Source organism: Bemisia tabaci, chromosome 1 (genome assembly GCF_918797505.1).
Source record: "Bemisia tabaci chromosome 1, PGI_BMITA_v3".
NCBI classification, from domain to species: domain Eukaryota; kingdom Metazoa; phylum Arthropoda; class Insecta; order Hemiptera; family Aleyrodidae; genus Bemisia; species Bemisia tabaci.
Genome location: NC_092793.1, coordinates 20,515,326 through 20,542,546, shown reverse-complemented (window position 1 = coordinate 20,542,546; position 27,221 = coordinate 20,515,326). Strand labels below are relative to the sequence as shown.

Sequence of the window (27,221 nt, the reverse complement as noted above, 5' to 3'; positions counted from 1 at the left end):
GAAAAATGCGGATTTCTTTACATTCGACCACAAATCCGCATTTTTCGCTGAAATCTGCCCTCAGACCCACGTTGAGGCCAGTGTTAAACTCAAAAAGAGACCGAAAATGATCGAATTATTACGCATTCTGTGAATACGGATCCTCCACGAGCCAAAAATTGTAAAGTTGAGAAAATTTAGGGTGGGCCAAAAAACGGCAGAAATATCTAGATTTTTATCTGAAACTTTCAAGTACAGTAGGTGGGGTTTTACAAGGACATTCTCTGGAACTTCCGAAGAAAAATATTAGTTTGTCTAACAGAGAATTCATATTTTAAAAATAGAAATCCGACATCGTTCAAATGCTCATACCGCTGCGGAGCAATCTCGAGAAGAGCACGCACAGCACTACAAAAACCCAAGCGCCTTCAATTTTTAGCTATGCAACAGGGACATTCGATGAACACGAATAGTTGCATGCAGCGCCGTGACCCAACTCGCGTCGCTCGCCGTATCACGCAGTTATTTTGCCTTCTTTGGCCATGCGGACGTTGCTAAATCCCGCAATAAATCAAATCAAATCAATCTACATCACATTATGAATATTTTTTTTGGAAAGTCTTAAATATATCATATTACTTGGAAGTACAATTATCTGAAAAATGGGGGAAAAAATGTAAACGAGTTTCTCTAAAAGGACATAAGTTTACCATAAGAACTTTGACAACGCCTAAATCCTCATTCAAATTTTTCTTATGGCAAGGCAACGTATCTTTAGTAAGGGGACACGCTGTATAAGTCTTTGAACGTTGCCATATTTTGTTTGATAAAACGAGAATTTTCTGGAGGAGTAAAGTATTTTTTTAAATAATTTTCAGAGTATTTTTCTCACGATTTAATTTGAAATATTAAAGAGTATTTTAAGGAAGAATATTCAAAATATCCTTAACACGAATATTTTATCGTAGCAAATATGAATACATGAACATTTTCATACGTCGTTTTTCCTTAGCACGACAGATGTCTCTGTCGGCAGGCTCTCATCCGACTCACTGATTAACGCGCGTCACGTGCAGACATGCGATATTTGGAATCGATTTGTTAGAATCGGTAGCAGTGATAAAGGTTATGTTTTCGCATGAATTTGTCGTTATTGATTGAATTACAACGTTCAAAATCGGGGGAGGGGGGGATTACTTTCGGGACCCCGTAGAGCTTGCACTGGCTAATCAATCTGTGTAAGAGACAATATGTTTAGTGCAAGATTTCTATTTTGACCTTGTACACTGGAAAAAAAGGAGGAAAATGTTGATTATTTGTATTGAAAATTTGGACAAATGTCTTTCAGAGAATGACAAACACGGATAAAGATTTTAAATCACCAAATGCATGCTGCTATATTGTCTTAAAAAAATGAAAGATTATCCTGCTGAGTCGAGGTCGTTTCTTTTCGCATAACTACTTTCACTTAACATTTCTACCATCAACGACCACTGAATAAGAAAGGACCACCATGTTTACCATGTTTTCTTAAATGGGCTTTCTTTTTATTTCAGTTAACTGTTGATCGCGTATGATATAAAAGCAATCCTAAAAACGTCAGATATCAATTTAGTACACAGAATCATACTTTTGACCTAAATATTGTCAGAATCGATATCCAGGCACCAGTGCTCGAACTTTTTAAAACTTTAAAATTGAAAATACATTTCATTCGGTCGCATCAACCTTCTCTCTGGTACCTTGTAGCAATAGTTACTTCATAGTTATTGAATTTTATAAATTACTACTAAGCGCTTAAATACTTCTGTAAAATTCACCAAACATACTTCTACACGGGAAAAATAAAATAAAAGAAAAGCCGTCCATCGCTATTTGTATCTGCGTTAAATAAAATTGTAAAACACTAGGAAGACCCCCCGGCAGGCAAAGAAGGATGGTGTCCCACTTTTCACCGCCATATCCGAATCTCCCTGACCGTGGTGGCACTGTGCTCTTAACCTGTGCCGCGGTATCCGCTCGCAGACTTTCCTCAATTTGAATGGATTACCGAAGGAAGTTTGTGTTTGCGTCCTGGGCGCCTTCAAATGGGGCCTCGGCAACCCGCCTCGCCTCGCCCTGCCTCGCCTTGCCTCCCTTTGAAGCATCCGCAAATTGGCAATTTATGTAAAAAGCAATCGGGAACGGGAACGAGCTCTCTCTCCTCCTTTACCTCGGACCCAGTCCGCATCCTCCGGCGAAAACCGCGCATGCAGGCGGGGCATCCGTCGAGCTTAGGTGGTTCTTCCGCTCAGAATCGACTCCAGGTGATTAGGCGCAATCATCACCTGGGTGCTGGCTTTAAAAATTCACGTCGTTACGACTTCACCGCCACCCCCTCACCCCCTTCCCCTGCCTTAATCTTTCAATCCTCTGCGCGTTTGCTCAGATGCTCGGAGACAAATTGCCCGAGACCGGGACGACCCTACCTCGATTTGAGATCGTCGTCGCTTCTCTCACGTAAGGGCGTAACTTCATTCGGTTATGAACCATATATTCCATATCCCTCAATGCTTTTCGCGCCTCGGATGTGCATCGAGTTACGTCTTTGCGTCGCGTGTTCCAGGTGCCGCGTAGTGCTCTCTCCGTAAGCTCTCTCCGTAATCCCGTACCGACGGTCTTTGAGTCGATTCACATAGATTTTCCACTGCTCGGTCGTCATGAAAATCCCACTTTTGTCCCGTTCGGAATCCGAAAAAACGCGTTTTCCAGAAATTCAGGAGGAATTAAGAGCATTCTCGTTTGATGTTCTTTTCGTCATCTCTGGCATGAACGCATAAAAGACCCTCTGAAAATTACTCTTGAGACCAACCGAAGGATACGGAAAGTTACTCGGTACTGCATAGTTGCCAGATAGTGCTGAGATTTTGACACTATATCCCTCATTTAAACCCATTTAAAATATTTTCATTTAATTGCACGATCTGGCAACTTTACTTGGTAGCCGCCTGACGAGAAAGGAGAGGAATTAAACCTAACCTGACGTGAGGTTGGTAGCGTGGATCGGTAATGAGAGTTTAAAAACACGTGCTTTGACTGTCGTGTTTTGGTATGCAAGCGTCTTTTTCATTTCTTATAACAGTATGAGCAAAAATTATTCTCTGGAATTTCTACAGGATATTCTTTGAGGTGTGAAAATTATTAGAACCTTCAAGGAATTCGATCGGTTTCTCTTTAATTAATTAAAATCCGTCGAGAAATCTGTGAGGTAATAAACACTTAAGTGTTCTTGGAGTTTACTGACGACGTAGTATGAAATGAATTTCACGTACAAAGAAAAAATATCGCATTTGATACTGATATCGAAAGTGCACTCGAATGCGAGATTTTCTCTCTAAAAAACCACGCCTATCGTTGAATTTAATTGTCAAAATTTGTAGGTGAATTCTGTAGTATCCTGACAACAGAATTGCGATCCCAAAATTCGAGAAAAATGACGAGTAGCTGAAAAAATGGGACTAATACATGCGACAATTGCGACACATCGCATGCCGTTTTGACACAAATTATGGCGTCCATCGAATCACCATATTTAAATCTAATTTTAAAAGCAACTTTTACAGTGTAAAACGAACACATTAGATACACATCTTATCCTATAGGATACTACTGTGAGGCCTCAAAAATATCTTTTCTTGCATGGCCAACCGAAGTTACTGGCGTAACCGAGATTCCTTCGCAATATAGGATACGTCCCGCAAACGGAGAATCAAATTAAAATCTCGTTATCGAGCCTACCGGACAGGCGTTGTGGAAAAAATGATGACTAGGTGACAGGCTACTGAAAAAAAGAGATGATGAAGGGGGTGGAAAGATCGGGGAAGCTTTCATTCGAATGGGGGGGAGGGGGTACGAGAGGCGACGATTCCACGGAGGAAGGATATTGTCGGGGGCCCTGATAAAAAAGGGTACAGCGTTGCCGAGTTTCCATACCTGAATAAACTCACAGTTCGACGCCATGGTACGAAACCGCCTATGTCTAAAATGAGGAGGACAGAAGCTGGAATCGAGTTGTCTGAGGAATTCGACTGATCTTATTTGAATGAACGAACTGAGCCCGTTGAAGTGTAGCAAAATTCGTCTCCTTCGTAAGGAAAATGCAAGACATGAGAAAATTGTGAATAACAGTTGCGCAAAAAATGACACGTCATTTTGAATACAACTGCCATGAGCCCCCAAAGTTCCGCCTTGGAGTTGTACAAACGGGTGTCTTGAGTGAAATGGTACCCTTTTTTGCCGATTTAAACCTCAGAACTTCGTGGTTGTGTGTCCGAAGCGTAACTTAGAAAGCATGCATAATAAAGTAATGCTGCTGCCTTGCCTGGACGCTTGTGAGAAGGGCTTTTGACTCATTATATAATCTATTGTCGATTCTTAATCATTTGAAAAATTATTACGAGTCTTCAGGATGATTTAACGAGAAACAATACAATTTACCGTTCAGATGCCACTAGATCCGTTTTCTAAAAACCTTTTTTTGCACTTACTCAGTGGCGGTTCTTGTAAGTTGGCACGCAGACAGAAATTTTGAAACAAAAGTTTGGTTAATACGGGAAGTAAAATACAAAATAACCCTGGCATTCGGTTGAAAATTTCAAGAGAAAGTACCAGCTAGTTTTCTTGAAAACATTTAATAAAAAACGAATGGTGAATATTATTGTTGCAATCGGAAGAATGCATTTCCCAGTCTCTCCATTGATTTTTGCGCTAGATTCACCACAAATGTACTAAAATCAGCACAAAAATTGTGTTGGTATGTGTTTCACTTCCTAAATCGACCAAAAGTAACTCAAGAACACAAATATTTTTATCAGTGCAACACTTTGTGACACACTTGGTGAGGTAGCTTGCCACGCCTAAAATCGATATTTTTCATGATTTTAAATGGAGTAAAAACAGTGATGCCAACTTGAAAAATTGCCCCTGCACATACTGCTCTCTTTGGTAACGCGGCAGCATAGTTGTGCGGTTTCAGTCGGACGTGATGGATTTATCGCGGTATTCGGATAGGGTCCCGGGGGGGGGGGGGGGGGTGGCATGACCGAGGAATTTGCAATGCTGTTATGAGTGATGGCTGATGGTGTGAAAAGCCTCGCATCGCTCGCTGGCCTCGGACTTGACCCGGACTTCGTTCAGAGCCGGTCGATTGTTGCCAAATTTTACGAAAAAATTGCGGAAAATATTTGGAAAAGAACACTGGAAGAAAAAAACACATTGGATCTAGAGTCCAGACTCTCAAAAACATCGACAAGAAAAATACTCTTGATTCAATCAGACTTAAGCCTAAATCAAGAACCAAGCCTCTTAATTTGAGCGGATTTCCTTTTGATTTAAGCTTAAATCTGGTTGAATCGAGAGTCCTTTTTCTTGTCAAAGTTTTCAAGAGTCTGGACTCCAATCCAATGTGTTTTTTTTTCCAGTGTAAGTGTCCGAGAACCCTACAATAAAATTGCGCTACACATCTAAATAGAATAAAAATCACGTCCCTTCTTAAGGACTTCTGGAACTCCAAAAGGATTTTTCCGAGAACTATACTGTATATGTTACAGTTAGGGAAATATCAGCTTCAGAAAAAATAAGGCGAATGACGTCATCAGATGCATAAATGCCCATTATTTTTAATATCGAAATTAAAATCATGGGGATAATGTACATATAATGGAAGTATTTTTGTTTTTTGAGTTGACGTTTCTAATCCTTATAATTGAGTTTTTATTCCCAGATAGAAGATTCCTGTACCTTAGTCTCATCAATTGAATTCAATTCCAATTTAGAAGGATTGCTGCTGCTCCGTGATGCACCATTGATAAGACCCAGTAGTAAGTGGAACAAACTATGTCCGCATTCATATATGAATGCGGACATAGTATAATTTTAATATATTAAAATTATACATTCTTAAGGATATCATCAATATTTATTGGTAAAAGTAACGTGGTTGAAGAAACTTAATGCTTTGACTCAGCACCATTAGACCATCGAAACAGGATTCTAGGAAGGATCATAGCAAAGTGACCTTCTTTCCCTTTGGGGGAAGTATAGGACAAGGTGAATTACTACGTAAGTTAAATGGCACACTTTGGGATTGTTAGGATATTTCTTAAACAATATAAATTATACGTTAAGTATATGGAGAGATTTCGTGATTTTTTACTGCTCAAAAAAACAGTCCATGTTGTCTGTCACAATGATTTCTTGCATGTACTAGGGTCCGCACATGTGAAAGAAGGAGACTGCTGTGTCTCAATACCAACGCGGTAACAGTCGATGTTGCAAATAAAATATGAGGAAGGCGCACTAACTTTTTACGAATACTAATATTGTCACGCTTGTCATGGAGACCCATTAGAATGCACTGCCGTGGTGTGCAAGCATGGCTAAAGAGTTAAATTCTTGTCTCAGTGTTCAGCTGATAAAAGGAAGCTGTATTTCATTAAAACACACAGAGACATATAACAGATTATAACAGGCAGCGGAGATTATAACAGGCTAGTATGATAATACTCCGAAAATATTGACTTCAAAGGGTAAGTATGTGGGCCATTTGCATGTAAACGCACCTCATTTGCATCAATGTGGCAATAAAGCCACCACAGAGTGGAGAAAAAAAACCGCTGGCACTTAAAATCATGAGGATGATGGATGATATGTATCCATTCAAAAGCGCACCGCCGCTTAAATTAGTTGTCAGCGGATTAAAGACAAGTGCTTCATTTTCGAACCCCGAGAGGGCAGTGTTGATGCTCCTCTTGCCAGACCTAAACGGAAATTTCAGTTTTTCACAAGATCAACATGAGATACTCGATTGTGTATATGATTTGGCAATTTGCTGTGCCGCACCGCAAAAACATACGATCCGCCATATTACCAACTGTTTAACAATAATTCCTTCAATTATTTTTCCTCGCCTCGGAATAAATGCGGTACAGAAGAATAATCAAATGTATTGTCACATAAATGGATGTTCATCAAATATGTTACTTGCAGAACACTGTGTTTCAAACCCTCAATCCAGCAGCTTAATAACTCACACTTTTAGAGAAAATTTTTGTTTTTAAATTGATGCCATCTACAGTGAGACTTTTTTATAAGAATTTAAGCCGCTAAAATTGTGCGATTGGATGCGCTAGGACCCCTTTATACAAATTATGATCAAATAATACCCTCCCGATAATTCCAAAAATACTTTTCGAGTGAATATTGTGAATCGGAAAACAAAACAATATACAATAGGTACACATTCAGAAGGTATTTCTTGAGTTGTTTTACGAAATGTTAAAATCAAATTGTGTGCCTATACAAATACCTAAATCTCTAACGCATGACAGGAAACCGAGGGATTTTGATATTGTGTCGTATAATTCGGAAATTTCCAAGTGATCGATCGACAATCGAATTGCACCCGAAAATTCTATAGTTCCATTTTCAGTGCCTAAATTTATGACATCCTATGAGGCGCTGGTATGAGGTGCAGGTGGTATAAGCTGCTATTATGGAATCGTACACAATCCAGGAAGTGAACGTGAAATTCCAACTTCCGGGAATGTATTGTTTTTGTCAAAAATGTACACTATCGAAAAATAACCGGGAACTTTTGTTTTGTACCCCGGCAAAATTGTAGGTGGCAGGCATTCGCCTCATTTTCATGGAATTGTGAGCGAATATTTGTGATGCACTCCAGCTTGTAGGGAGAATCGCTGGGCGATGGTATTTTGATATCCTAGTGACGAGAGTTGGAAGCAAAAAGTGTTCACTATCGATTGAGCACTTGAAATCAGAGGTCTCATTGACCGTGCTACGCCTCAGCTCCTGACAGGCGGGCTGCGTCATCAAAATAAAATATCTGGATCATAATGCCAATATTAGAGGACACAGGGCTAATATTGAAATTGTTACCCTCCAATGTGGCCGAAATAATGTTAAAATCGGCCCTGAACATTCCTGAACAAAAAGTATACATACATGTCGCTAAATAGCACTCCCTGGCGCTCTGCGGTACCTGGCCGCTAATGGCCCCTTTCGAACCAAAACCCTTTGGGTATCGAGCATTTTGATGTTTCTTCTTCTATCCCGTCCTTCCCTCCCCCTCTCACTGAACGCCCTCAGCGCATTTTCGCAGGAGGAACCCGATCTAGGACCTTCTTCGGCAAGCGGCAACCTGTCTCCTTTCATTCTCTGAACACGGTCATACTATACAAGTTGTCTCGTCATACTGAAAATAAGTATGAGATAAAAATAAAAACAAATTTCGATTCAGGAAGCCTGTGATATGACAAGTGCTAGAATAAAATAGTAAGGGAGAGGTCAAAGTTCGCCATCGTAGTTTCTCCACTGCGCCCAGAATCTAATATATAGGGCACTTCTGGAGGAGATTTCGGTGCTTCGGAAATAAGAGCTCCCTGAATACGAAAGTAGATGCTGAACACATCCAATTCGCTGAGTGTCACCCGAGGTCCCGCGCAGACCCAACAACACACACACACACACACTGTCAGTCGACAGAGGCTGACGCAGCGAGACCGGGGTGGGGAGGCGACCCCGTTGGAATGGGCTCAAACGAACGAACGGGGTGATAATAAAATGAAGTGTTTGGCAAATACTTTCGAAAGGAACGGCAATAATAACTGTCCGAAAACAGCGCACTAAATAATGGAGTCTCGGCAAAAAACTGGAATAAGATGAGCTGAGGCGAAAGGCGGCAGAGTCGACTCCGCATAGACGGAGAAAAATCTAACTTTCTTCAAAATTGATCTACCTCTTTTTTATCCGCTGCTTCGCTCCCGTACTTCTCTCCTCGGATTCCATACAAGAGAGGGGATGGGCTAAAATTTATCGCTTTTAGTCTTATTTTCTAATCCGTCTGCTCTTTTAGGGAGATTAAGCGCGGCTATCTAACCTGCATGTGAAAAATATCTGCTCACTAAAAAGAGGTTCAACAGAGAGAGAGGGATTACAAAGAGATGCACGAAGCATTGCCTCGTAAGCTTCAAGTGTACAGCGTTTCTTTTCAAGGTGTTTTGATTGATGGAAGGAGCAAACTGCGCTTAGTCCAAGCAATTCTGACCTCCGTATTTAATTTATTCTCGCTCTAATCCTGACCCTTACATTCTAATTACAATTAAGTATTTGTCATGTTTTTATCATTCCGTTGTTCGGATGAATATTATTTGGTCAAAAAGGGAGTAAAACAAATGAAAGCTTACAATTTTAATGAAATAAGAAACGTGTCTACTAGCTTTATTACGTTACCTGTGTTCATTATGCTAAAGAATAAAGGATTTTTGCGAAATTTTTGATCCAAGAAAAATGTTAAGCTACCACGTTTTACAAGACGTATACATGATTTGGGTAATTTAATCGGGAATCTTAAGATTATACAAAAGTGAGTACGCTATTCTTGCTAAGAAATGAAAAAAGGACCGTCATCTCATTGGAACATTTTTAAATAACAATTCCAACTTTCATTTTCCGAAGCCTTTCGATCTCACACGACCATTCTCAGGGAGTTGAGAGTCAAAATGTAGCATACAATACAGCTAAAAATGAAAAAATCTAGACGTGCTGCAAATAAAACAAACGGTACCATTACAATATGGAAATAGAGCACGAGAACGGACGCCCGTTGATGACGGCGCAACGATACAACTATTCGTGCTTGATGAATGTCCGTATTGCGTCTGCAAAATTGAAGGCGCCATGGCGCGAGCCGTGAACTTCCAATGGTATGCTGCCAGGAAAGTGTTGCTCAGATTCGGGAGAAAGGTTAAAAAACGAGGTCCGATCACGTCTCCCCTATCTTCGGTTGTATTCACATTCGATTTTTTTCGATTTCATGTCTAATTTTTTTTAGTACCTGTAGACCTTTTGTAAACCTAGATACCTATAAAGGTGGTATGTACCGACTCCGTAATTCTCGTCAAAGAGATAGTCGGAACAAATTGACCCGGCTTGGGTGTCTTAAGGGTAGTTGTCAAAAAAATTCCACGACACTCATTTTTTTTATTTTTTTTTTTTTTAAATTTGATGCCTGATGCTCTTTTCACGATGAATTTGTAGACTTATATCTAAAGCCGGTTCGTACCGGTCCCGTACAACCCATGGGCCACGCGTTTTCAGCAAGACTCGGATCAATTTGGACTGGTTTAGGCATCTAAAGGTTGAATTGAGCAGCGTCTGGGAGGATTGGGCAGACATAGCACCCGCGAAAAAAACTTGAACTTTATCCAGACCCTAATAAAATAACAACTTAATTTGGGGAAAGGTTTCCCCCAAATTAAGTTGCTATTTTATTATGTGATTCGGCTGATTAAGTTGTTCTTCATTTATCGAGACCTTTTCCATTTTATAACAAGAGATGTTTTTGTATGAGAGACCGACTTGCGGGAAAAAACAATTCGCAGTGCGCACTGATAAAACTGCAATCCCGAAGAGCCAATGAAAAGTTTTACAAATTAATGTTCTCTCTTCACGGAAATTTCGACATTTGATATGATCAAATATTATACCCTACCCTTACGTCAGCCGTCTTGTCTCGCTGAACGTAAACAAATGCATAAAAAAGATGGAACAAACGATTGCAAAAAAGAATCCCTTTCCAGAACTTGAAAATGTCTAAAAGAGAAACCGAGAGAAAAGGATAGACTTGAAACTTTTCTCTATTAGAAAAACTAAGTCAAAGACTTTTCCAGTAAGCGATATACGTATTACAATTTATTAAATACGTAACATGGATCGCGGATGACGTTGCGGTTTCCATCAAAATAATATACTCACTAATTAACCTTTGACAAAAACAAACAGAACACGCCCCCAAACCTTTGACGATTCGAGAATTAAGTGAAGATCACAAGCCTCTTTTGCGGGTGCTCTCAAAAGTCCCTTCATGGGAGTAGTCAACCACGACCTGGGCAAAAGGCTCATTCTGTGACCCGTCGATGCTCTCTTCCGATTTTGTGCATGAATGTTCCCGCGCCATATAATGTGAATACAAGGGACCGACGAGCATTTTGGAGCGGTGTTGCCGGTTTTCGCGGTGAATTTGGTTGCTTTATACCTATTCAAGATTATTCGAAAAATTGCCTGCAAAGATTTGTCGGGAAAAATCCGCCTACTTCGTACTCCATCTTGCGAAAAATCTGGAATTGGGTAAGGTGTCACAATATCCTAATTTGACAGACATAGCTTAAAGTTGAGCAAACATCCAGGAATAACAAGATTTTAAGTCCGATCTCAGAAATGATAACTCTCACACATGCTTGGGCTTCAAACGGACTTATGAATTAATTTTCCAATCTCCTTAATGACAAACTTTGGTAGCGGATCAGCTGTCATAAAGTTTCCAGTTTAATTGTCAGTGAAAGGCTGAAAGATCTTCGAAGAATAAATGGTGCATGACGTTATCCACCGTGGGGATTCATTTTATGAATTCTTCCGTCACGGTCACGGATTCATCGATGAACAAAATTATATCGTGATGGATCTTGACGGGTCTTTAGAGAATGTATGAAATAAAGCATTATACAGCATGGTTTCTTTTGGATTTTAACGAGAATAAAAAATTACGGCACAATGAGTCCAGAAATTAACTCCTGAAAATAATATAAAGAGCACACAATTGGACTACATTTTGAGGATGTTGATGAGGGGTTGATAGGAACCAACAATTTCTGGCTCATTTCAAAAACAACATATGTGTTATCAGTTTTTCTACGGAGCTTTGTGCTTTTGTAGGTATTTCAAAAATGGGAGCTCCTAACTGCAAAATACAATCCAATAAATGCTGGTTAAATGACGAATCCTTGTTTACTTCGAAAAAAGGTAAACTTCGGGGTTAGTTTAGTTTGCAGTATTAAGAAATCAAAAATATCCATATTTTCGGCTGCATGCCACTTTTAGGGAGCTTGATAGCATTTATCAAAAACGTTCTCCACTCATCAGAAATTTGTGGCTAAACTCGGTTTTCCCCGCCTTCTGTTTTTTTTTATTTTTCGATTCAAAATAGAATTATTTTTAAAATAAGCTATTCGACTGAGGGGCTTGTAGGACAAGGCGCGTACGTGAAGTTCTTGAAAAAAATTGAGATATCGATGAAATCGACTAAATCTAGTTTGAAAGTGTATTCTGTGAAAAATTCACAACTATAATCCAACTTCAAAGTATCAAAAAGTGAGTTTGAACTTCCAATCCGCCATAAAACCCCATGGAATTTTGAAACTCTAAACACGTATTTCTTGTAATAGCAAAAACTTCACTTATGCGCCTTGTCCTCCAAGCCCCTCGATTGACCTATCCCTTGCAATTATTTTTCAGATGACATTTCGTCTATACTTCACACTGCCTCGTGCACAAATCGGCGTTGAAATCGGAGAGACGCCTGCCAATAACGGCAACTTGGCCCCGGAGACCCAAGTTTACACAAAACTAGGTTATCCTCCGGCGGAGCGGGAAACTTGCCAGAGCAGACTTCCAAAGTTTCCTGCAGTATTACCAAGCAAGGTACGAGTTGGAATTCTCAGCGGGAGTGAGACGAAGGTAATTCAACTGAGAAACAGGATGATTATCGAGGAATCCATGCGGACGCCATGCACTCACGCTCCTAGAAAAGATCGACATCCCCCCTCCCCTTCCACGTCCTCCTCCTCCACTCATGTTGCCTCAGAGATGTTAACAATTTAGAGGGGGCCTATAATCGAACGCAAAACTGATGAACTTTTTCCGTGAGGTGAATGTTGCTATTAGTGGTCAAACGTGCGGGAGAGTTTCAAAAAAGAATAAACTCGATTAAATAAGGGCTGAAAAACTTTCGAATGACCGAAGAGTATGGACTCTCGGCGGTTGAAACTGAGAGTGGTCGGCTTCAAATGTTCAGATGAGATTTTTAGTTAGTTTCCCGCAGAGGCGAGGCGCGCATGATCGATTATCGTTATTCCCCCATCTGTAGCTATGGCAAAGAATCGATTATTAAGGTGCTCGTTGCGAACACCATGATTATCGATCCTTTTCCATAGGTTTAAATGGCAGATTAATTGGTATATCGCACAGCATGCCACGCCACTGGTTATCCGCAACTCTCCGGTTTATGGAATTTTCTTTTGGCTTGCAAAAAGCGTTTCCTCTGAGTAATACGTGCACGGTATTTACATCATGTTTTGCTGACGACCGGCTGATACTGAATACTTGGGGCGGATGTTAGTGCTAGAATATGGAGGAAGGGGCCTAGAAGTCAGTGTCAGATAAACAGAAAACCCGACACTTGGATTGATCAGCGAGACATAGAGCTGAAAAATGGGTAATCGATTAAAAGCTGGGAACATTACAAAAATTCTAATTACAAAGGTTTGTGAGTCCCAGGATGGAATGATGGTGGTAGTAATAAGAGTAGTAGTAGTAGTAGTAGTAGTAGTAGTAGTAGTAGTAGTAGTAGTAGTAGTAGTAGTAGTAGTAGTAGTAGTAGTAGTAATAGTAGCAGTAAGATACCATGCCATGAATGATCGAAAACTACAGGGAAGACGAGATACTTCAATATTATCTCCTCTTCTTTTTCTGTTTATCCTTCCAAAAACGTGATAAATGATGATCCTCTCTCTTCAACCTCCTCCCCTCTTTGATTCAATAATAATGGGTGTTAGTGTGAGCTTTTTTCCATTTAAGTTACCTCGCGCATACGAGTTGCAAAGCACGACGCTCATTCGTAGTTGTGAGCAAAAGAAAGTACTAAACACCTTCGTAACTTTGAATATGCAACAATTGCGACACGGACATCTGTAGAGCTGACATAGCTGCATCCAGGTGTTAGGTACGCGTATCGGTAACGGTTTTAACGACTTTTTCAACACTGATGTCTTTTAGTCGGGACTTTTTTTTACTTCAGTTATTCGTCCATATATGAGCATTGACAGTTCTTTTGGTTTTTTTTTCACACGCAAAGATTGCATTACTTTAATGTTTTAAGAAAAATTCGGATTGCTTTCAAGCGTGAGACGAGAATATGTAGCAAACAAGACGTAAATATTGTCTCGTGAAAAAATTAAATCTTCTCAGTTTTTTAAAGAAAGTTACATAATAACGAAAAATAAAAAATCATAGAATGGCTTGTTTATTTTTTTTATAATAAGTTTCGATCTCTACACATACGGCAATGTTTGGAGTGCTTTTTAGTTGGGATTGGGACTTTCCCTGTGAGTTGCCTGTCACAGTTCATGCTGTCAAATTTAGATAATTATTTTGCACAAGGTGGCACGCTCATAAACTTTAACAATTTTACTACCAGATTCTCTCAGAAAATATTTGTCAGCCAGACCCAAAATTGCTGAAAACAAGAAAATCGCAAAGCATCAACTCCATCCCGATTGAGTTAGTACATGCATACAACCACGACCAACATTTTCTCAAATGCTTCATCGCAAAGGGGAATACGTAATGAAACTGCAGCATAGAGTATGCAGAATGCGAACTGTACGTCAGCCGGATTCTGTTCGTACCCGGATCCGGAACTAACGATGCCCCTCCTCCCCCCTTTTTTTGCAATGTCCCTGCGATGGACGTAGTTTCGCCTTCCGTTCCTCGACCAAGATCCTCATGACTAAGCACGGCATTTTCAGTGAATAAACATCGATCTGAATCACAGTTAAGTGCTGCAGTATTGACCCCTCCTCAACTCCTATCTCATGTTAAATGGGAGATAATCCGTGGAGAGAGACGGTTTCCACGACGATTCCCGTTTCGGAACACAAATGATGCCCAACTACACATTTAGATAAATAGGGTTTTTCTGAGGCTCTTCATAGTGGCGCATTCAACGACAGAATTGAAGTTTAAATAAAATGCTAGTACTGTACCTATGTAACGTTAGCTAATCTGCTATGCAAAGGAAAAAAAGCCGTATGAACTTTCAGATGCTCCCATATTTCCTTTAATAAAAGTCCAATTTACGGAGAAACTTGTGAAAATTTCTTTTCAATTTTTCCAGGAAATTTTCTTCGCGATTTAATCTAAAATATCTGAGAATTTCAAGGAAAACTACGCAAAGCTTTCTTCACAAATACATTTTTTATTCGAAGAAATTTGGCAACTCTCGAATTTTCATACGGCGTTCTCCCTTAGCACGGCAGTAGTATTCAATTCGTTTTTCTCAGAGCTTAACAAAGATGAATAGAAATGTTGTTAACATGAAGCTCGTTTCAGATACCGTTTGAGTGACTTTGAGAATGTAACATCAAAAAAGCACTGAACCAAATAGTTTTAGATTCCAGGAAAAAAAATAAAAAAATTAATAGATAAAAAAAAATAGAGAAATTATAAGATTAAAGATAGAGATTTCTATGTCATTTTGAGGGTGGATCGTCCACGTGGCCAACATTTTTTGCAAAAATCCATCGACACTCGAAAAATCCTGGACAGGCCATCGTAGGCCACTAAATTAATAACCTCCTACATAAGACATCATACTCGATCACAGCGAAGGAAAGACTCCAAGTCTGATACTCGACAGAGCATACACGCATAACGCTGTCAAGTCGGGTTGCTTGGGTCCTCATTTCATTTGCATCACGGGTGAAAGGGTGGTGGATCCCGCGGCTGAAGTAAACAACACCCCAACGGAGTGGCACTTGAGTGACAATGTGACTCCTAGTCTCCGTCTATCCATCCAACGCCCGCTCATTTGACGCGTAAAAGAAATGTGTATATAAACGCGCACATATAAATAACCCGGATAATGGAGTCCTTCATGCAGACCTCTCTCACACCGCATCGCGTGAGAAGGCAAAGATAGAGTGACACGATAGAGACCCGACGGATGAATATTGAGCGGATGGTGGATGGCGGGATTGAGGAGGGCGGTGTGTTCTGTGTCGGCCCCGACCGCGCTGAAATTCGATTCGGGCATCAAAAAAGTGTTGAAGCGCTTTGTCATAACTTTCCCAAGATATCGATGGCCCCCACGGAGTGGGTGGGAGCGGGGGGTGTTTGGTGGGACCGTCTGATGGCTGGCCGAACCACGTCAAGTCGAGCCCTTTCAATTAACCGATGAATGCGTCGAGTCCGGGGAGACGTCGGATCCCTCCCCTCTCCCCCCTCCCACTCCATCCCTCAGCGAGCCCCCGCCGTTTTCTTCAGACTTACGTATCCGCGATCACCGCTGTCGGAGATGAGATGCCGAGGATGGAAATTTTATCGAACGCCATCGTGAACACATCGTCGCTCTCCTGACATGAGGGCGTAACTACAACTCGTGATGAACCCTGAGGTCCCTGTAACTCAATGCTACTTCGGGTCCATCTTTAAGTGCAGTTACGTCCTTTGGTCGGCCTAGTATCGACATGTGCGGCGGATGGATTGGAGCGGCCTCTTCGTTCGGGTGGCAGTTGTTTGGTGCTTCATTTGCGTAGGATATTGAACATTTCCGAGAAAATGATCCCCGCGGACATTGGGTATGCCGCGAAACCCGACCATTTTGGATTCGATGCAAACCCTCAAAGTTTATTTACGGGATAGATTTATGATTTCACGTGATAGTTCATGCATATATTCTTTGGAATTATTTGGAAGCAGGACATATGGATTGCATTTTGCAAAAAGGAACCACTAGCATTGCAATGATGCTAAGATTGTGCAACTTCATCTGTTGCGATAAAATTGCGGAAATCGTGAAAAACTATGAAATTTAGATGGTAATTTTTGTCTTAAATTTACAGTTTTTAGCGAGTAAAATAGAAACTATGAATGGATAATCGGGGTTTTCCTCCAAGACAAAAGGAGTTGCACAATCTTAGCAACATTGCAATGCTAGTGGTTCCTTTTTGCAAAATGCAATCCATATAGAATACAGCAGTTCGTAGAGTCGTAGACGAATTTTTGAAGTCACTTTAGGTCAGTCTAAGGCAGTGATAGAAAATCGCAGCAGTGGGCTATAATTTCCTTTTTCAGAAAGTACTTTTGTCCACGATTTATATGAACGGATTTTCGTCGTGTCAGTTAAAATTTCTGAGCTTTATTGCGTAATTTATATATGTCAAGGCTCTTTTTTCTGTCATCGTAAGATAATAAGCTTATGATGTGTAAAAATTACATAACAACAGATTTGCCGTCTGGTTGTTATCCATTTTTACGCCGCGATCAGCGGGCGGTCAAGAGCATCAAGCCAAGGTAAGTTCGGTTAGGTTAAGCAACTAAACTAACGCCGCGGTGAAGCTCAGGGTATCAAGCGAAAATGAAGGCGCTTCGCTGCGCTCTCGCAGATCACTTTTACATCTAAGAGTTTGATTGATGCCAAGGCCTGTGCGGCCTGTCTTGAGTTTGGTTTCCTTTTTGGGCCGGAAACTGTCTATTTTATAAGTAAATGGGCTTGTTGAAAACTTTTGCTAGAGCAAAAATAACAGTTGTTTCTATCAGTAAATGTCTCAAAAATCACGATGAGCGCATTGGCAAAGCTTGAAATGCACTCTTAACTTCACAATCTGCGCGAGAACTTTGCGTTTTAATTAGCTTCCCCCTTCAAAAACGATGCTACAATCGGGGATGAGCGGGAGGCACCAAAAAACGCAAATTTCTTACGCAGATTATGAAATTAGGAACGCATTTCTAACTTTGCCAGTGCGCTCATCGTGATTTTTGAGACATTTACTGAAAGAGACAACCGTTGTTTCGGCTCTGGCAAAAGTGTGCAACAGGCCCATTTCAAATGGAAATATTCAACGATTCGCACGTATTTTGCGTGATTGTATTACAAGGAAATACATCTCCAGGTTCTTTAATTTGAAATCTTCGCGATGGTCTCTTCGTCAAGTTTTGCGTGGCGTGGATTCTCACTTCTGCGGAGTCTGGAGCGTTGCGAACACTGTCAGACCATCGGTCGAGTCAATTCTGATGGAAATACGCTCGCTTCGCGGTAGGGATTAGATCGAAGATGATTTGAAATGCAGAAGCCTCGGGACGGATTTTCATCTCTCGGTGTCAGTTTGCTCTGAGGTCTTCCTGGAATGCGTGCCAGTATATACTCTTCAGATCTGAGACACAAACACTTTGAAAACCTCGTGCACAAAAATGGCTGCGAGCTCTCTTCTTGTCTTCTAACTCGCATTTCTTGTTCTCAAAAACAGGCGCCTCTATGAACAACTCGACTAGAAACCACATTGGATTATCATTCTGCCATAATTTGAGAAAACGCTGCATGAACAATCACGCGTAGCTTCTCAAATTTCCTCTGACACTGCCTGCATGTGTCAGGAGGACCTACTCACTTATAAATGAAGCGCACTCAAACATTCGCTTTAAAGTGTACTTCTCCTTCATACAGATGATCTGGCACAAAAAAATAGCATGGGATGAAATTGTTGCATTGCACATGATCAACCCGCATCAACATTTGAATCAGAATCTTATTACACATACTTCAATACTGCCGTGCTAAGGAAATACGCCGTATGAGCCTTCAGGCGTTGCCATACTTCCTTTAATAACCTGTAAATTTATTGGGAAAATTCTGAATATTTTCCCCCCAATTTTTCTGACGATTTTGTTCCCAATTAAATCTAAAATATCGGAAAATTTTAAAGAACAATATGCATAACTTTCTTCAAAAATAATGTTTTATTCGATGAAATTTGGCAGCTACCAAATGTTCATACGGCATTCTTCCTTAGCATGGCAGAATGAGACCAGCATCATCCATATGTTGTCCACGGTGATAGGGGCATTTATTGCGTTTTAAGCCTCACTTGAAAATGTTTCAAAATTATTTGGTCCCCTCTTAGTTTAAATTATCCCGGTTTCATTCATTAATGGATGTAGTAGCCACATCGAATGGAAATCCCTAATCTTATTTTCGCGTCCCAAAAACTAGCCTTTCTCAAATTTCCCATTCTCTTCTCCAGCTGACATCTTGCCATTTCGACGCCAACGATGAGGCACTTGCCCCTTTCTCTCCTTCCTTCATACGGTGATGGCTTCATTCATAAAAGATTGGAAAGAAATTGCTTCTAGAAATGGTTTTTGATGAACGGAGAGTATGAATCGATCAGGCGGGCGGATAGACGGGCGTCTGTCAAAAGGTGAAACATAAAAATTCAGCGCTAGATTGCTGAGATCGTGAGACTGCATGATTTTTCAATCCGCGAAACGCATGTTTCCTCTGCCTCTTCCTGGCTGTATTCTCGTTATGTTATGGCTCCTTATTAAAAGAATTTTGCGCGTATGGTCTGTATCCCTCTTCTGCTATGCTTGGATGCGATAAAATGAGATTGAATGACTGCGACGGTTGGATGTGCACTCATCCGGTTGGACGCTCGTAAATTTCGCGGAATTCCCATTTTCCGAAAGTAAAAATTCCACCGCTCATTCCCGGCAAACAATTGTAAATCCCGCCGATGATGGAAGAGACAAATATTTTTGGAACGGTCCGGTGACTCTCACAATACAAGAGCATCAAATACAAATGTTATCTATACGAGTTTTCAGAGTTGATATCTATAGCTGATTGCAAGCAGCTTGCATGCAGGCAGCTGTGTTGCCAACTTTGGCGTGGATGACAGTTATTTCCACAGTTTAAAAAAAGTCCATCTTAATTGGAGGTATATTTCGGAACTTTCTACCGACCCGACCCTTTTTCATAAAGTGATCATTTTCAATACATTCATGAGAAAAAAACCTTGTGATAATCTCAAACTTAACTTATCGGTAAGCAAATTTGTATTCCTTGAAAAGTGTGTGCTTTCTAACTAACACACTTGCCTGCGGAATTTAAACTTTCACACGATGGCAAAACTGCGGAACTTACAATTTGAAATGGGGGTAAATCGGCAAACTTTACTCTCCCAGAAAAAGGGAATGGACCACTAGACAAGGTACGAATTTAAGCATTCTGATACATGTTTCTTCACCAGAATTTCACGTAGAACACGATTCACGCTACGAAAATTACTGAAACCAACTTCTAACGGAGATATTAACATTTTTATTTCACATTGGTTACGAGGAATTTGAACTGCCCGCTGACAAGAAACTCAAAGCTCTACGTGAGTGAAATTGCGCACTACAACGGTTTCAGCAAGCTTATCAATCGAGCAACGTTCATTTCCCACCATGTGTTTTTCAAACTATAAGTAATTTGCTATAGCTGAGCCAAAGTGTCAAGATTGAGGTTGCTAGATTTTTATATCGCAGAGACTGTTATGATAACGTTTCGCGCGCGATGTGAATCACGTAGAGCATTGAGTTTTCATGAGCGGATGGTTTCAACTCACGCACCAAGAATCATTAAATATCTTCGGAAGGAGTTGATTTCGGTAATTTTCGTTGTGCGCATCGTGTTTTACGTAAAATTTTGGTGAAGACACATGTATCAGAATGCTGAAATTCGTGCCTTGTCTAGTGGTCCATTGACGGAATTCACAACTTCCCATCCGCATTTGATTTATAAATTCATATTGAGTAAGTCACCTGTCCAAAAAATGATACTTCTTATTACTTTCTTAAATACAAGCAAAGGACGCATAACCTACTTCTATAATCGACTAGATCATCTCACACGAGAATATTCGAGATTTGGAAGCACAATCAGCAGAAATTGCATAATTTGAATAGGAAAATTTGAAATGCCTTCTTGGCCCTCTTTTCGAAAACAAATATGAAAATTCGTGGTGGAATGATATTTGCTCCTCTGCTTTGAGATTATAAACGCTTACCTCATTAAAAATCAAAAATTGATCCAAATTTGAAAACCGAGTGCCTAACGTTGTTTTGAAAAATAAATGAATTCACTAGTTAAATGCTTAATCCCATGCTCACTTCATCTCATTAATAATGTCTGTCCACAAAAATTGAATTGCTTGCTATAATATCGAAGCAGAGGAGCTAGCAACGTCAGCTCTTGGAATAACACCAATATATTTGAACAGCGAGTCAACAAACCCTTTTCTTCGGCCCGAAGAGGTATGACCTCTTCTCGACGGTAAATGACATTTCGTAGGATTTGCACGCAAGTTCGTCGTCGCATGGAAAACAAACGGGTTGCCTTTAAAGGTAGAGGCTAGAATTTTGGAAAATCGGGAGCATTTTTGGGAGTTCTTAGGCATAATTTTTCATGAAATTAAACATCTGTGCGTGATTCCAGTTCCTTTCTGTGAGGCAAGTTCTTCAGAATTCTCAAATAACGCAAAGCGTCGATATGTCCATTCCTGTGATACAATACGACGTTTTCTATTTTTCAAGAAAAAGAAACATGCCTTGAAAAATACTTTAGACAAACAGTGAATTTTTGACCACATTCATATTTCTGAAGCAAAAATCTTAAAAAGTAGGAACAATTAAATGCTTAAAATAACTGTTTTTCAAGCTTCCCCCCCCCTCCCTAGAATTGAAGTGACATTTTTTCTGCGCTTCTTCGATACGCAGTCTTTTTCTTTGCCAAAAAATCCGTTTTTGATGAACGCTGCCTGATCAGAGAAAGGAGGAAGGGAGCAAGAGAGTTTGAGTTATGAAAAGCGGGAGAAAATTCGGAATTTGAAGCATACGCACCTATTCCTCCGTGCAATTATCTGCAGTCGGGAAAATGGTTCAAATCTGTTGCCTCGAAGCACTTAGACTCACAAAACTGTGCAAATATAACTCCAGGGTCATAAAACCGACGGAATCATTGCCACTACCGACACCAAATGAGAATAAAAGGCGCGACCCGCAAACACCATAAAAACAAACAGCTTTTATCGCCCGAGGTCTATTGTTTCGCCGAGAGACCGAGTCTAACAAAATTCAATCCAGCACAGAGCTCCTTAGCGTCATGATTCAGTCAAGAGATAATTAAAAAGTAAAGGCTGCTCCGAGGGAAAGGATCAGAGGGGTCCACAGGGGAGGAGGGAAGAGGGGCGGATAAACACAATTATGAAACAGAATTATTGTACATGTTTTCGCTACTTCTCCGGGGAAAAATCACTTTTCGTTCGGGTATTATTGAATATAAACAGAGTGTCGCGATTGAAATGATCTCTGTCATATGGGAGGAGGGGGTTGTCAGGAGAAATTTTTTCGTGGCGAAGTGTTCAAGTCGAGAACTGACTGCGTCCGAGAGAAGCAGGGCGTCTCAAAGGCTGACCCGGAGCGAACTGAGAGCACGGTCACGCATAATAAACAGTCGCAGCATCCCTGCGGGCGCGCAAAGGGCGCGAGCCGAGCCGGAGATTCCCGAGGACGCCCGAACTCCGGCGCAGCGCGTCCGGACTCCAGGCTCCGGCCTCCGAGTCCCGAGCCGAGGAAAAAAGTTAGGGCAGTTATTATCGTTTTAATGCCTCTTGTTAAAAAAAAAAAAAAAAAAAAAAAAAAAAAAAAAAAAAAAAAAAGTAGGTAAAAGAAGAAAGTAGCGTAATACCTAGCGAGGGACTCTCCCCCGTTAATAATTATTATTCGACGGAAAGTTGCGATACGAGACACAAAGAAGAGTCCGTGATTGAGTTGAAGAAAGAGAGACGTTTTTAAGATTCATCGCCAATAAAGAACTTTAGATCGGGCCTGAAAAGCTTTCAAGTAATTTCCTGTCCACTAAATTAAAAACATCTCTGGAGCGAGGGATCCCGAAACTTTTGCCGTATTTTATTATTTCTTTCGATTCAATTTCGAATCCCTCCTGCGCTAGTGAGCATTTTATTTCAGGTGACATTTCATTTGTTATTATAGGTTTGGAAATCTAATCAGTCCAACTTCCGCGATTCTATCTCGCAGCAGGTAATTGAAGATATCAATTTTTCTGAAATATAGGCTCCGAGGTACAGAATGGGGGGGAGGGTAGCGGAATTTGTTAGCTAGTAGAATAGTGCTGGGTCCAAACTGAAGGTTGTGTGGAGGATAAAAAACGAGGAATATGATCAAAACGCTGTTAAACTTTGCCGGCACTGGTAAATGAACAAGGTCATTGGTCAAACTGGTGAAATGAAGTAAGTTCACATGCTCACCTTGCTACGTAGAAGCGAGTGAACATGGTCAAACTGGTGCAAGCAAGAATTATTACGGCTCCAAAAACGTTTGAAACTGCAAGTAAAATTTTTGAAGGCGAACTGGTCACCGTTGGTGTAAAACACTGTGAACGCAAAGTAATTTCATGCATTCTTGACTTTAAAAATGTGACAGGTAATCTGAGCGTATTTGGAGCAGTAATATACTTGCTTGCGCCAATTGACCATGTTCATTTTACCTATGTCTGCAAAGTTTAACATCATATCTCCCATTTTTGCTCTCCTCTTCAGTGTAGTGTGGGCCCAATACTATCATCTATCTAGCCAGTTACTTACACGATGTCTTGGCCGCATTTTGAGTTTTGTTGCCTCTCTCTTTTTCCCCGCTCCCTCCCTCTCCCTTTCTCTCTTGAAGAATCTGCCTTTGTACTTCACTAGTTAAGGCAAAGTTAGAAGCAATACATATTTAATCCTCGAAAGGCACCGCACCGGATTCCGTTGAATAAAAAGTTTAGGAAATTTTACTTTTTCCACAGTTTTAAGGGTCATTCATTCCTGGCTGCGGTCGAGATTTTCGCCGAGTAGAGAACAACAAGAGGGTAATTTTTTGGTAATTATTCTTTCGTTTCCTCCAGCATTTTGCTCCATAACTTTAAGACAACTTAACCTAAATTAAACCCACTTTTAACGAAAAAAGAGCAATAATAAATGAACAAATAAACAACGCCGCGCAGTTGCATTTGCGAAAGGATACGTTGAGCTGAGCATTAGGGGTCGTTAGCAAACAAATAAATTGTGCAGGGAGATAAACGGTTCAAATAATGCCGCGGAGGATTGAAACTTTAATGTAAATATTAAGGCTTGCAATTAGTGGACGAGAGGTTCTCCGGCGGCTCAGGGCACGTACAGTGAAGCTCAAGGAGCAGGACTCTTCGAGTTAGTCACTTACAGTTTTACACTTTTTGACGCTTCCAATTAGTGCGAGCACAGACTTTCATATTAAGGGCCGTATTTAAGATCGTGTCTAAAACAGCTCCATCCCGTGAGGGGACCCAAATTGTTTTAGCGAAATGGAGAGAGGATCGGACGCAGCGCCAGCTAATTGACACTTTTATAATGAACTCAAATCTGAAAATTAAACAGGATGACTTCAAAAATAAATTCTTGTAGGGAAAAAAAGAATACCATCAATACTATGTTACCTATATTAATGAAAAAATTGAAACAAAATGGTAGGGAAATTATTTATGTGAATGAAGGGAATGAAGGGAATGAAGGAATGAAGGGAATGAAGGGAATGAAGGGAATGAAGGGAATGAAGGGAATGAAGGGAATGAAGGGAATGAAGGGAATGAAGGGAATGAAGGGAATGAAGGGAATGAAGGGAATGATGGGCATGAAGGGAATAAAGGGAATGATTTCAGAAAGTTTAAAGGTAGCGCAGTTTTTACCTAAATTAAATTCTATCAAACTCTGACGGCTTTTGCTTTCACACATTTGGCTTTTGTGGTAGCATATTATGATATCAATTTGCTGAAAAGATCATTTTACAAAAATCCGGGGTTGAATTTTACTTACTTTTATTCCAAAATTTAATTTATTCAGGAGCTTGTGTAGGAGTCCAAACTTAAAGAGAATAAGGGGTTAATTGTTAGTGGAACGTAATTTGTGAAGGACTCCAACAGTACTGAACAAAAGCTATTAACTCGTATGTTAATCTGTTTCCTCGAACAGATATGATGAGTCCACGCAAATGAGTGTATTGCGCAGAAATGGAGGAAAAATAATTCAAATGCTTGACTCAGGATATTTAGGGCAGTTATAAGTTTCAAAGGTAGAGCATGGACATGACTGCAAAGAACTTCATTTTCTTCGCTACTTAAATTAAGCGCTGAGGCTCACGGATTTACAGTTTCCGAGTTTTCTCTCTAGGTAAAATAAATTGAAACTCGAGAGGAGAGCAGAATTTCTTATTATTCCTCTTTTAAAGAATCTAACTGCTGATAATTCTCTCAACATAACTTAAGATCAAAGATCTTAATTGTACCGTCTCAGCTTCGGCATCTTTGAGCATCTCGGCTCATCTCGGCATCTTTGTCTGTTTAGTTTTGCAATCAGGCTTCTCTAGATGGATCTGTAAGAAGGATAAACTGGAATCAATACGATGCGAACAATCACTTTTTACGTTTCAAGACTCTTAGAGTTTTTAAGCTGAACTTAAATCTAATCGTTGCGTATTATAATTATTACATTCATGTTGTTTTCTATCTGAAAGAGGACAATCCCTTTATTTTAATTCCAATTATAATTATAATGGGGGTACAGATACAGAATTACAATTGCAATTCGTATTACACTTACTTTATTGAGGTTGACTTTACGTATGGGATTGTAACGTAATGCATAACACTGTGAAAAACGTTTGCACACAGACCCGCCACATCCCATCTCGGGCCCTGGTGCCAGTTTTAAGGTCCGAGTCCCAAGCACGTAGGGGGGGGGGGGGGGTCCGAGGGGCATCCCCCGAGAAAATTTAGAATTTATACGACTAATCGGACGCATTTTGAAGCTTCCATAAAGAATTTTTCCATCAATTTCTGCGGAATAATTATGTTTGTTTTTTTCTACTTTCAGCACAAAATACTTGCGAATTGTTGCATTCAAAACATCTGGAAAATTTTTATTTTTTTTTTTTTGGGGGGGGGCATATGATACTGTTTTCAGTTCTATGAGGGTCAGGCCCCCCTGGACTCCCCCTTCGTTTGTCAATGGTTAGAAATGAAAACAAAATACTATGAACTATGCAAAACGATTATTCCGATAACGGAACTTGGCTGTTTTGAAAACGCCTTCAAATGCGGCGTGATACCTCACGCATTCCGGAGAGTTCAAATAGTTGTATCATTGCGCCGTAAGAATGTGACGGAAGATTCAAATGGAAATAGCCTCCCTGCACGCTGGGCGTGTCGATTTCCTTTGACATTTTTGCAGTAGTGAATGTATAGCTGAAGTGCGCTTCAGCTAGAATTGTATTTACAAATGGGTGCTTTTTCTACGAGGATTAAAAATAAACAAGTGGCACGGAATATAACAAAAGAATATGAACTATGCAAGACGATAATCCGGGTATCGGAACTTGGCTGATTTGAAAACGCCTTCAAATGCGGCGTGATACCTCACGCATTCCGGAGAGTTCAAATAGTTGTATCATTGCGCCGTAAAAATGTGACGGAAGATTTAAATGGAAATAGCCTTCATGCAGGCTCGCCACATCCCATCTCGGGCCGTGGTGCCAGTTTTAAGGTCTGTGTCCCAAGCACGGATCGGGGGGGGGGGGGTCCGAGGGGCACCCCCCGAGAAATTTTACAATTTTCCCCGGCGTGTCATTTCCCTTGGTCTATTTCCATGCTCTGTAGGTTCCGCTTGTCTTACTTGTGGTACTGCTCCAAGAGACACGTGACCAAAACAGTCGAAGATACAAAAGACGTAATCCGGCCTCGTTTTTTTATGTTTCTTCTGAATGGGAGTGACACCTCACTAGCAGCATAGAGCTGATGTCTTAATGACATCACGTCTCACACCGTCGTGCCTTCAATTTTGGTTATCCAAAATGCAAAACTAGTGTCCATTTGATTTATTTTCAATTGTAAGCTTTAACCGCCAGAACTTCAATATGGCTCGACATTACTCAGCGTTTTTGTGTTGAAAAGTGCAAAGAACATGCCCTACGTCCCGTTGTGAAAAAATCAATTTTGAGTTTTAGAACTTGGATCCCTTTTCTCCGAGGAGAGAAATATATTTTCACGCAACCATTTAAGTTCAAGGGTCGGAGTTATTGATTTTTATTTGCCCTCATTTATTACATTTGAAATCCATTTTAATTTTTAACTATGATACTATTCAAGTGAAGAAAAAATTAGGCTTCTTATAAAACGCGCTGATCAGCGATTTCACGGATTCATTTCGGAAAATGTGAGAGACACGAGGAACAAACCAGTAGACCGAATCGATATTGATACCCGACCACTCAATTCACAGTTGTAAAGCTCGGGCGCATTTTTGAGCGATTGCAGCGAGCAGAGGTTCTCGGCGAACATGCGGTGAATATAATATGGTCTCGGCGAGGAGGTTACGCTCACGGCAGACATTCATATGAACTCGGCTCCATCGAACGGATGCAGGAATTGGCTGTATTCTGAATACTAATAATAATGAATATGCGCATGATAAAACGATCGTAACGCCGGGCGGGGGGAGCGCCCT

At 40.5% G+C, this 27,221-nt stretch overlaps 1 protein-coding gene across 2 annotated transcripts in view; it reads right to left on the bottom strand.

Moving 5' to 3' along the window:
* The window catches only part of LOC109039826 (dipeptidase 1), a 173,990-nt gene extending 151,901 nt beyond the window's left edge, over positions 1 to 22,089 (bottom strand). For both annotated transcript variants that reach the window (XM_072297701.1, XM_019055495.2), the window contains exon 1: positions 21,532 to 22,089. The gene's annotated coding sequence lies outside the window, so the exon portion shown is untranslated. The remainder of the gene's footprint in view (positions 1 to 21,531) is intronic.
* Positions 22,090 to 27,221: the final 5,132 nt, after the last annotated feature.